The following is a 12227-nucleotide window of genomic DNA, read 5'->3' on the forward strand; positions in this document are numbered from 1 at the left end:
TGCAGGATAAACAAAGCAGTAACGTCGTCGATACTGACACAATCTCGTGGAAGGTGTCTGGCCGTGTTTTAATATCACGGTCGTATTGTCCGACATGACTACGTAGTCGATGATGTCAAAAATGTTGTAACAAAAACACACGAGGTCTGAACACTTATACGGGATTATATAAACCTCTTTCCCAGACTGGTGAGATTCTTCTCATTCAGTCCTTCAAGTTGTTTTTCTCCCGAAGGTTTGGGGACTAAGTTGTATGATGTATTGTTCGTTTTCCATTTTCCATTGTTTCTGTTGGTGTTTTTCTTTTGTCTTCAAAAAGTTTTTCTTTGTTTGTTTTTCAGAATGATAAAAGCATGGTCGACGGACATTTCTTCAGACAATAGGTAAAACACAATGAATCAATGAATGAAATGAGGGTAGAATTTTTTACTTCCCATTATGACGCAAATGTGCAAAAATTCAACAAGAAAGGTTGAGCCAAACTTACGTTCTATTTTAGTCAAAGGGTTGAAAAGTTTATTTTTATGCCAGGGGGAGGGTACGGGTATGTGCGCACGGTACACGTTTTTCTTTTTATTATAACCCAGTTTATAAAAACATTTAGGCTGAAATTTGGGGAAAATAATGAGAACATCGTCAGCCTAAGAATCTAAGAAATTAACCAAAGTTGCGCTAAATCCCAGGGGGGGTACTAAGTTTGCGAGGTGACAGGTATGTCCGAGCCGAAAATCGAAAATCGACCCTTTGAGAGACAAAATTTTGGTGATTTTGGGACCCTTTGAGAGACTTTCTCCTAAAATTTGGTCCATTTTTTCCAAATTTTGGTTTGATTGTCACCAAATTTTGGTCAAAATTTTTGGAATTCGTGACCCTTTGAGAGAGAAATTTTGATTTTCGTGATTTTGGGACCCTTTCAGAGACTAACTTTTGAATTTGTACCCCTTTGAGAGACTTTTGAGGAATGAGAAAAGGTACCCTTATGGCTTGCACATAACCGGCACCCATTTTGAATTCATAAGAAATTTTTATACTGGTAGTGATTATTTTACTTTAATCAACTCTAAACTACAGCAAATTTGCTCGAATTGAAGGCCAATTTCAAAACAAAGGTCATTATTCATTTTATATACTTGAGCTAATAGATTTCAAGAACGCTAATAAGAACATTTTAAGCTCAAAAATTGCCAAAAAAAAAGCACATCCAGGCTCAGCCGAAATTAAGGTGTTCTAACAAATTAAAAAACGTGTACCTTTTTATACCTCCAAAATCTCTCTACGGATTACAAAAAACCGATCGATTCTCTGAAAGAGAAAATGCGGTCTAGGAAAAGATATATTTTTATTTTTTTTTGCCTGTTCTTACGTAAGCCTAGTTTGTACCAAATTCTTACTTACTTCACAGAAAGATAACGCTCAGTAGGGTTTGTGACGTTTACGTAGATTCCGTGACGGAGATTTCTACACGTTTTTTTATAAAAGCAAACTGCATTGTATATAAGAATATAAGGTTTTGATGGCCAAAATATTAAGAACATTTAAAGGCTTTACGGACTCATAAACACCCATTTAAGAAATGGAAATACTCACAAAATGACGAAAATAAGAACATTTATAGGCTTAAAACTCAAGGAGTCAAGAACATCCGCAGGTTTCATAAATTTTTGACGTTCTTATAAAAAAAACGTGCATGATCTAAACCGACTCAACTAAAGTGACGTGACGTCAATTATCAAACCTCAATGCAAAAACTTCCACTCCCACCCCTACCAATGCTTTCCCAAGAAAAGTTGGAAAACGTGTGTCATGAAATCTGGCTAAACCGAAACAGACCAACCCACGGCAAGATTTTTCAAAAATCGGTTCGAGTATGCGGGGTGGAACAGTCTAATTTACCCCTGCATTGCTACAGTTTGACCCAAGTAGTAATTCGTAATTCGAACTTTTTTATAGAACCCCGTTTAAATGGGGGTCAATTCAAGGGTTTTTAGGACGTAACAACACTTTCTGGGAAGACAATGTGTTTAGCGAATTTTTTGAGAGAGGTAAATCTTAAAGGCCCGGCAAAAATCTCGATAAGTTCAATCTATGAATAATATAAACGTTAAGTCTTACTATTTGAAATATGAAGCCTTTTTACTTAAAACATTTTTACTTTGGCCATTTTTTAAAAGTACTGATTGAGTGAAAAAAATTTTCTTGGAAAATTAAGAACAATAAAAAGTTAGGAAAACTAGGAAATTTCTAGGCAATAGCTTAAAGTAATAAATCTCCAGGAGAAAGAATTTGTTTTATATTGCAGGAAGAATTTTATTTTTGAGATGAATTCTATGGCAAATCTAGTTCAATGCACTTTTTTATTTTTCCAGTCTTCGTAACTTAGGGCTCAAATTCGTGAAAAATTAAGAATCACGACGCTCATCTCAAGTCAATTTATGTAATTTTTATTTAAAAAAAACTTAGCTAAAAAATTGAAGCACCACTTTTTTAAAGGTTTTGAGAAGAAGAAGGGTTTACAAAAATTTTTCGGAAATATATTTTGAATTTGGCTAAAGATACACCAAAAACGCAAAAATTTGTTCTTTCCCTTCACTGGTGCTTAGCTCCTTAAGTTGAATTACTCCTCTTAGGAAAAGTTTTCATTTCTTCGTCATTAATTTTTTATTCGTTGTGATTCTTAAATTTTCAGACAGAAGGAAAATAATTAACCAAACAAAAAATGTATAAATTGTTACAGTTCCTCTATTGTCTAAGTACACGGAACAGAAATTTTCACAAAAACGAAGTTTTTTACCTTTCACTATTTACACAAGATCAAATTACAAGGTGATCAGAAGAAAAAAGAAAATGTTAAACTATTTTGCCCTTGTCTGTAAACAGATCCGATATCTACGGAAATTTCAAATTTCATTTATGTAGAGGTAACGCTACGTTTTACGTGAGATACACTCTGGTACAGAGTAAGCTTGTCCGGGCGGGGCAAAAGTCACTTTGTCCTACCCCCTGGATCACTAAAAATTGTTATATCCTCCACTCCCATACACGTTTCTTTTTTTATAAGGAACACGTTTATAAGGAACTCGAGGCTGAAAGTGGTTCAAAAAATAAGGAATTGTTAAGGAACTGCCCAGGCTGAGAATAAGTGGATTTGAAAATAATGTACCTTATTGGGACTAATTTGACCAAATTTTGATCTTTCAAGGGGAAAAAAGTTCAAAATTTCCTATGTAGTAAGGAACTCGATAAGGAACTTTGAGACTGAAATTCTCTGTAAAAATAAGGAACTCCAGGCTCAGAGCAAAGTTAAGGTTCCTTATAAAAAAAAACGTGTATACAATATTTTTTCTGGAAGACCCCATTATACGTTTTTGATCATATTTTTCCTAGCCAAAGTTAGTGTGAAATTGGTTGATGGCACCATAACATGGGTTTCTAGGCAACCACTTACCCTCCTGTAACTTCTTTTGAAGTCTGAAAAGAGCTGAAAATTTACATGTTTTGATACAATTTTGATACTTTTACGTAATCGACAGAGCGAAACATTTTTTCTTTGGTAACCCTTTAGTAACGAACACATAGAACAGGACCCTATAGCAACAATTGAGTCTTTCCCCATAGCAAACCTCTTAACTTTGACCCTTTGACTAGAAAAATGTGATCAAAAATGTTGATTAGAATTTTGTGTTCTTTCCCACCTCTAAAGCATTATGAAAATTTTTTGTTTGTCCTCCAACTATTATCCTCCCGATGAGCCATTCGGTTTTTTCACTTTCCTATACCGATAAAACGAAGACTTTATTTAGTCAAAACCAAAACAATTTTATTTTTTTGGAAGTTGATTAGACTACCCTATGCAAACACTCAAGAATATCGTTTTCAAAACACTACATATACCATTACAAAATTGTTGTTAAGTGGTGGAATAATCTTAAAGCGTGTTCCAAGCTTTCATAATCACCATGGACAAGATCTGAAAAAATAGTTTGAGGGGGCGGAGTATTTGCCACAAAGATTCTTTGACGAGACTGATAGAGGTCTGCTGTAGCACAGAATGGGTCAATACCAAACTGTGGATCACGAGTAAGTTGACCTCCCCTTTCTTCGTACATTCGAACAAGCTCAGGGGTCGATGGAACCAAAAATTCTTCAACTTGCGCCATGTGCATGGATTGCTGCTGCATGTTCTCTGCGGGTATGCAACCATTGAAACCGGGTACTCGATGATGGTTCCATGAATTGAGCAAATGTTCCACTGCGTCTTTTGAAACATACAACGTAAGCCAGGATAAAAAAAACTTCAATACAGGATCACTTTCATCAAGAGTGTCCGTGATGTCATTAGCTATAATTGTGTTCAATAGGATAGTTTACGCGCGCATTCATCTCGGGCCAGAAGCGTTCAATTACGTTGTTTTCCGTCGAAGTTGTCATGCGAAAAGGTTCAGAAGTACCCACAAGTCTATGATGTGACATAAGAGTTTGAGCAAAACTGACAAGACAGAATTCTCGACCATGGTCCATACGTACTTGTTCCCATACACCATAAGTCACCATAGCTGGTCCAAAAACAAATTCGTAAATTAGTATAGGGTTTTTTAATGGCATTGAAACGCAGCCTGTTATAAAACGAGAACATCCATCGATCATTGCTACGTGCGTGCATCCGTATCTTTGACCAATTTTCTCGTTTTGGTCAAAATGGCATTTGAAGCCAAAGTAAGGCGCAAAGTAGGGCACAGGATTCGTTCTATCAAAAGTATCTCCTGCTCTAGCTTCAAAAGCGACTGGTGCAACATTGCGCAATGCATTTGAAATACGTCTTTGACTAGCAGCACTAGATAATATACCAAGCTTGTGTCTTATGCTTCCCTGCATCATTTTACGACCGTATGAGTGCCCGTATAAATTTACAAAATTTCTGACTATTGATTCAATATCTTCATCTGATATCAAGTGAATGTCATTTGTCTTGCAAAAGCGACGCACGCTTCTCGGGCTCAACCCTCTCAAACCTGGATACAAATTTTTATAATGTTCAGATATTGTTTTATGACTTTCGCCTCGGTAAACCATATAACGAATTTGTTCAACATCAGCAACTCGTTCAAATGAAGTCATACCAATAGATTTACTGAAGTTTAAGATATTTTGTGTTTGTCATCTAAAAATAAGAATTTATATATATTTATTATATTTAAGGAACTAAGTTATGGGGAATTTATATGTTTTTTTCTCAAAAGTCTAAAATTTTTGGCTACGGTATACATCTCTCCCTCTATCCGTAAAAAATACTCGCAATATCTTTGTAAAGACTTTCTCTAAAATAAAAATAACACACCCAGAAGAAAAATAAATCTAAAACTAGAGAGAGATAGCCAAAATGAGACCTTTTAGATCCAGCCACTGTAATAAAATGAACCGTTCCCGGGATGGAAAGAGATCCAAGGTAAAAATCTTAAAAACGATCATAAGGAAGAAGGTAACTCATTGCGAGTTAAGAATGTTTGAAAATATATACCGTGAGTGGTCCTAAATATGACAGCCCTGCCTAAAGCCGACGTGATCTTTCAAAGATACAAACTAAAATAAAAACAAACCTTTCCCTGTGACGCAACAACAACGTCACAATGTTTTGTTTCGACAGTTCTTGCAATAGTTTATCGTTTAACTTGGAGAGGGAATGTTTGTAAACATAAAATTTTTTTTCATAACCGTTATTTGGGGGGGGGGGTGGAATTAGGCAGGGCTGTTGGATTTAGGACCACTCACGGTACCAAATGCAAAAAAAATACAACTTATATTTTTATTTTCAAAATTGCTTGCAAGTGTCAAAATAGCACACCTAAATCAGACATTAGTATAAATTTATTCTGATCAATGAGATACAGAAAAAGTCTGAAGAATGTTCCTTCTAGATTTGGTTAAAACGCAATGACAAGACTTAGTTAGACAAATGAAACCTCACAACCAACCCAACCAATACCAGCTACAACTATCATCATGAGTTCGCTCAGACGGGTGGCCTCAGTGTAGAGTAGAGTAGATGAGTAGAGGCCGAAACTCTGTCAAATTTCCTCCTTACGACATGATGGAGGTATCCAACCAGCCACGTGCTGGTCAGCAGGTAAACTGTTAAACTTCATTAGGGATGCTGTTAGCATGCGAAACGCTTTCTTCATTGCCCCTGAAATATCTGACCAAAGTATGTAGTTTTAAATTAAAACTTACATCAGGATGTGAACCAAGTGCATTGCCAAGATGGTTGGTAGGCAATTCCGAAAGATCAGAAATATGTTTGATCGCAAAACAACCAGCATCTTTGAGTGATGAGGTATAGCCATCTTGAAATCTGAGCTTTAACTTCACATCAGTTTCTAAAATTTAAAAGTTAAGATTCAAGATTAATACAATTGAGTTTGCTCTTTTATGGTATAGCTTTTTTCTCGATCCCTCTGGTGACCATGAAAAAATGTTCGGGTCTCACCACCTGCCCGCCCGACATACAGCCGCAATAAAAAAACCCAGGAATTTTTCCGTCCGTCCCCACATACATTTTTTGCGACGCCCGAACAGAGCAATTTTTGGATGGCCGCCTAATTCTGTCATCCACAGACTATGTATAAAAAGGGCTAGCTGTCAAAAAAAATTTCCGACATTATTGCATTGCGACTCAGCCGACTGGGAAATTAAGTTTGAAAGTGAGTCAGTCGGGCAAAACGCAAACATAACATATATATTATTGATGGTAGCCATAAGCAAAAAGCTTTTACCCAAAAAAATTAAAATTGATAAAAAACGATAGTCCTTAAATCTTCAATTAAGTCAAGACAATCTCAATCGAGCGGAATCGACGATCGAACCAATCCGCAATCGAACCACATTAAAAACACAATTGACCGAATCATCGAAACTCAATCAAATATTACAGCAATTTTCAGATTGAATTGGTACAGCTTTTTGCTTATGGGCTGGTCACGTTATCGAACTCGTAACCCATATTGATCAAACTTGATGGACACAATTTTTTTCACAATTTTTAAATAAATCATATTTATATAATCACAGTTTGTTCGTTGTGCAGAAATACTAACCTTCAACAAGCTCAATGCGACGTTTGACGCGAATTCGTTTACTGCTGCTACTACTGTCGTTGTTCATAATACTAGTTATTTAATCAAAAAGTGAATATTTTAAATATAAAAGATCAAAAAGTATACAGTAACGTAACAGTTTCCTTCCTTTCTGCTTTTGCCAGTTTTGACGACTGCGATTTTGTAACGCGGGGACTAGAAACCAACAACTAAAGTTTCCCGCCGTAAGAAGACAAACTACTGGTTGACGAAAATTTGCGAAGTGATATTCTCGAAATGGTAGACAAAGCTGCAAATGGTCAGATGCTGAAGGAATTCCGATGCTGAATGATGGAGCTGGATTGTAACCAATTTGACCGTGAAAGCATCTTCGATAGCTATTTAGAATCGATAAATTAACCTTTGTTTCAGGATGTTTTACCTTCTAATGATGTTGATTTTGATATGCAGGATATGCATATGCAGCACCAGGAGGAGGGGGAAGTTGTTCGAAAAGAAGAAACTGCTAACAATGATGATGATAAAGTTGATGATGATTATCAAGATGATAATGATGGCAACAATATTAACAATAATGATTATAATCACCACAACAATTATCATAACCAAAATGACGATTTTCTTTTGACAAAGGAACCATCTTGGGATAACTTGACTGCAAACATAGAAGAACTTCATGAACATGAAATGAGTAAGTGTGTGTACGCATACCAAAAGCAAATACAATTATCTACAGTATAAGTATAGCAAGCATGCATGCAGTCTTGCTCTGCTGACAGTCATGCAGGAGGTGCTTGGCACTATATTAAATGTAATGTCACATCGTGTTGGCAGTATGTTATAATGTATTGCCACATACATTAGATTACCAATAACAACAATTGTTGCACAAACACTTGTAATTTATGGGCGCGAGCACCCTGTTGCTAAGAGGTTGGCTTGAAATCGAAAATGAAACCACTGAAAATGAAAGTAAAATTGGCTCGCACTCGAAATCCCGTAATCTTGATATACTAGTTTCCATTCCACTTGTCCGTTAATTTTTTTAATCAAACTTTAATCGTTCGATGAAGTTAGATTAGCTCGATGGTTCGATTGGTTCCACGTTTTGATCGGGTCTGGTTTAGTAGGTCTTTACTGTCTGGACGACCCTGTCGGGGCGCACTGGACAGTCTGGTGTTTTTGTCCGGTGCCAAAAAGTATCCTTTCTTTACACCGGGCGGGGTGAGTCCAGTGTCAAATGCCGGGAGCTCTAGGCACCGGACATGCGTCAGAAGAAAATTAATGCGCACCAGACACATCGGACTTCGGACTTCCATAAGTCCGGTGTTGGGGTTGTCCAGTGGTAAAAAGTATTCTTATCTGACACCGGACATCCACTATGTCAGACGTGCCGTCGAGTCCGGTGCGCCGGCAGGGTCGTCTGTCTGGAAGTGCGAAAAAACAGCACTTTTTGCTCCAGACGTTTCCAGAGGGCACCTGAGGGTCCTCATAACGATAATGTACCGTGAGAAAGGGTAACTTGCAACAGTGGAGGCTAAAATGCAAATCAAAGATCTCGTTAATGGTCATTAAAATACAAAGTTAAAAATCAAAACAAACCTGATTTTAAAAATGTATACCGTGAGAAAGGGTAACTTGCAACACTGGAGGGAAACATGCACATACTCCAATTAATTGACCAACTAAATCAGTAAAATTTCAAAACAAATGTTCCGCTCACTGCTCTGCTCTACCATTTTAGAATCTCATATTTTGCCGCACAAGTATTTTTTCAATAAAATCGCAAGTAAAAAAAACAGCATGGTTGGATAATAAAAAATCATAAATTTTCAGATGGCGGGAGTTCAAATGTTTCTCAATGGCTGCTGGACATGCAATCTCCAGTTACGAACATTTGGCGCGAGTTCCTGTATAATCTAGGTAAAAAACGTTATAAATAAGAAAACATAGTAAGTATAAGCAGACTGTGTATTTAATTGCCTCTAAAACTCTTTGCACTGGTAGAAATTTCTCAAACTTTCAACAATGAGGTCTTGATTTAGAAAGGGCTGTGCATTTTAGCCTCCACTGTTGCAAGTTACCCTTTCTCACGGTATTAGTCTGTACTTTGAAAAATATATTTAAATTTTTCCTGTTTTTCAGGCAAAATGTTTGACACGTTGAATGTTAATGTTGATGATTGTGACATCAATGAAGAGGACTTCTTTACTGAGACAAATTCATATCCATACGACGAGCCAAAGCCATTGTGCAGAGGAGTAAATATGTCACTTGAAAATTCGCTGCTTCTTCACATGGCATTTTCCAGGAGGCACAATCTTACAAAGGCTGCATTGAAAGATCTGTTATCCTTGACATCATTGCATTTATGTAAACCAAATGGATTCCCAACAACCGTCGATCAAATGTATAATGTACTTGGTTTGCAAGAAAGTGAAGTAACAAATGTATATTACTGCAGTAATTGTAATATATCGTTGGATAAACCAAGTGACAAATGTATTCATTGTCCAAGTGAAACAAGACCATTTTGTATACAATAATGTTCAATCCCAACTGAAAAGGATTTTAAAAAGTAAGGACTTTTGTATTTGTATCAAGATTTATGTACTGACTTTACATGTATGTAATGGGAAAAACTTTCGTGAATTTGAATAATTGGAGTATTTATGAATTTTACATTTTGTGAGGATAAATTTTTGATTGTGTAATAGAAAAATAAGGTTTCATTAATTATATTTAGAACCAGGTGTAAAGAAATCGTTGTATAAGCCAAAAATAAAAACACAACCAATTTACAGAGACGTTTATGATGGAGAAACATACCAGAATCTCATCAAAGCAGGATATTTTAACAAGAGCCTGAGTTTAACATGTCAAATGAACACGGATGGTGTTAGTCTTTTCAATAGCAGTTCTTTCTCTGTTTGGCCAGTATATCTCCGCATCAATGAGCTGCCACCTAAAATGAGGTTAGAGTTTTAATAAATCAATTATGATTAAATTGACTTTTCAAAGATCCTCATTCTTTTAAGGTTTGAAAAATATGTATTTTTTTATCATTGCTTTAGCCCAGGTTTAAAGTTCCCCCTAAAATCGTTTTGTGTAATTTACGATGCCCAATCCAACGATTCACGATGCACGATGCACGATCCATGCATATATTATGTTAATTATTCAAATTATGCATTTACAGGTTTTAGTAATCACATATTTTAATTCCTTCTTTTGTATTCCTGGAAAATCAATGTAAAATATGCGTGTATATATATTTTAACCTCAACAATCAAATCAAATCAAAACATAAACTTTTTTGCCCATGCTTTGAATTGAATATCTTGTAACCTTTTTATTTAAAAAAAAAACGTTTCTCCGATTAAACCAACCAAATGCATTGGATTGAGACAGGGTTATAAACAAAAATTTACAATGTTGTGGTAAAGTAGGGAAGACGTTTTTTAATGAAGAGCACGTGTATAAACTCACTTTTTTTGAGAAAGATCAAATGAATTAACTTGATCATCAAACAAAGAAAAAGATCAAATAAATAAGGGCACCAGTTGCAATTCAGTTGGTGAAAGGCTTTTATAAGAACATGCCAAAAGTAATAATGTAGCCAATGATTCCTTATTTACATTATTCACTGTTCTTAAAAAAATAATGAACATACAAAAATGAGTTTGTGTCTTACTAAATTTTTCGCGCCAAAACTTTTCTATGACGTTAAGGCTTTTTCTTTCATTTTAAAAACGAGTGAGGCATGCGGCGAACATTTTCTTTCTCTCGTTATATCAATTTTTGTTTTTTTCTACACAGAAGATATAAGTTATTTTAATCATTCTGATTATGATAAATTATTTCCCCTTCTTTTTTTAATTTTTTTTTTCGTTATTGTTATATGATGTTTGTAGCTAGCATTATGAAAACTTATTCGTGCATAATTAGAATGATTAACATAATATATGCATGGGTCGTGCATCGCGCATCGTGAATCGTTGGATCGTGCATCGTAAATTACACAAACCGCCCTAAAATTTAGTCGAACCCTTATCGTATTTCCTGAATAAGAGCCACTGTTTATTTTAATAATTTTAGGGGCGACACTTATTTTGAACTTGAGATTTAACATTTCTATTTTTCTTCAGAAAATCAAAGAAGTACAGAATATTTGCAGGTCTTTGGTTTGGATTCACTAAACCATACATGCGCACGTTCCTACGGCCATTGGTTGACGAAATTAAAAAACTAACATTTCAAGGTGAAAATCTGTTTGTTTTCTCTGAAAACAAAATTGAATCTGAATTTGAGATCAAACATGTTTCTGTCTAAAATAATTAAGTTTAAAGTTAAAGCTAATTTATTGAGAATGATTTGAGATATTATGAGATTTTGTTTTGAAATAAAATAACAAAATGATGTAAGCACAATTCAAATAAAATGATTCCATTAATTTTTTTTTACTAAGTGAGCAAACAATCTTTTATCTTAGCAACAGTAGCCAAGCAATTAGAGTGTTTCCCTTGGTGGAACAACCCCAATTGGGGGTTTGCCTTGCGAGTTCAACTAACGGTTTCAGCCCCAGAAATCTGAAGGCCCTAGCCAAGTTTAGGGTGGGAGGTATTTTGTTGCACTTTTGCACTTTTAATATTGATTTTAGATATTTATATTTTTTACCCACAGCACTCAGCTTCTCATCCAATTTTGATCCCGTTTCCCGTTTCCTTCAACATCATCTTTTGCTACATTTTTCAATTGTGATTGTTTTGATTTACAGCCACCATTTTTTAACATAATAACAAACCAAACCACCCCAAAATTCAGAGAAAGGAGTGGCGCTTTTCACTACCTTTGGGCAGATAGCTATCGAAAAGAGAGCCTTTGGGTCGCCTCAACTGTGATCGTAAACTTACAACTTACGTTTGTTCAGGCTTTTCAGTTCAGATTGATGACGAAGAATTTGATGGAAAGTTAACCATTATTGGTGGATTATTTGATTTACCAGGTAGTAATTTTTTATCCTGCATGATTTGAATAGCTTGCTTTCGTATCGTTTTCTTATATGAGATGAAAGACTTTTTACCAAATCAAACATGATTAATTTTTGTAGGTCTTTGGATCTTTAAATTGANAGTGAAG

Source organism: Clytia hemisphaerica, unplaced genomic scaffold (genome assembly GCF_902728285.1).
Source record: "Clytia hemisphaerica strain Z4C2 unplaced genomic scaffold, Clytia hemisphaerica genome assembly, whole genome shotgun sequence".
NCBI classification, from domain to species: domain Eukaryota; kingdom Metazoa; phylum Cnidaria; class Hydrozoa; order Leptothecata; family Clytiidae; genus Clytia; species Clytia hemisphaerica.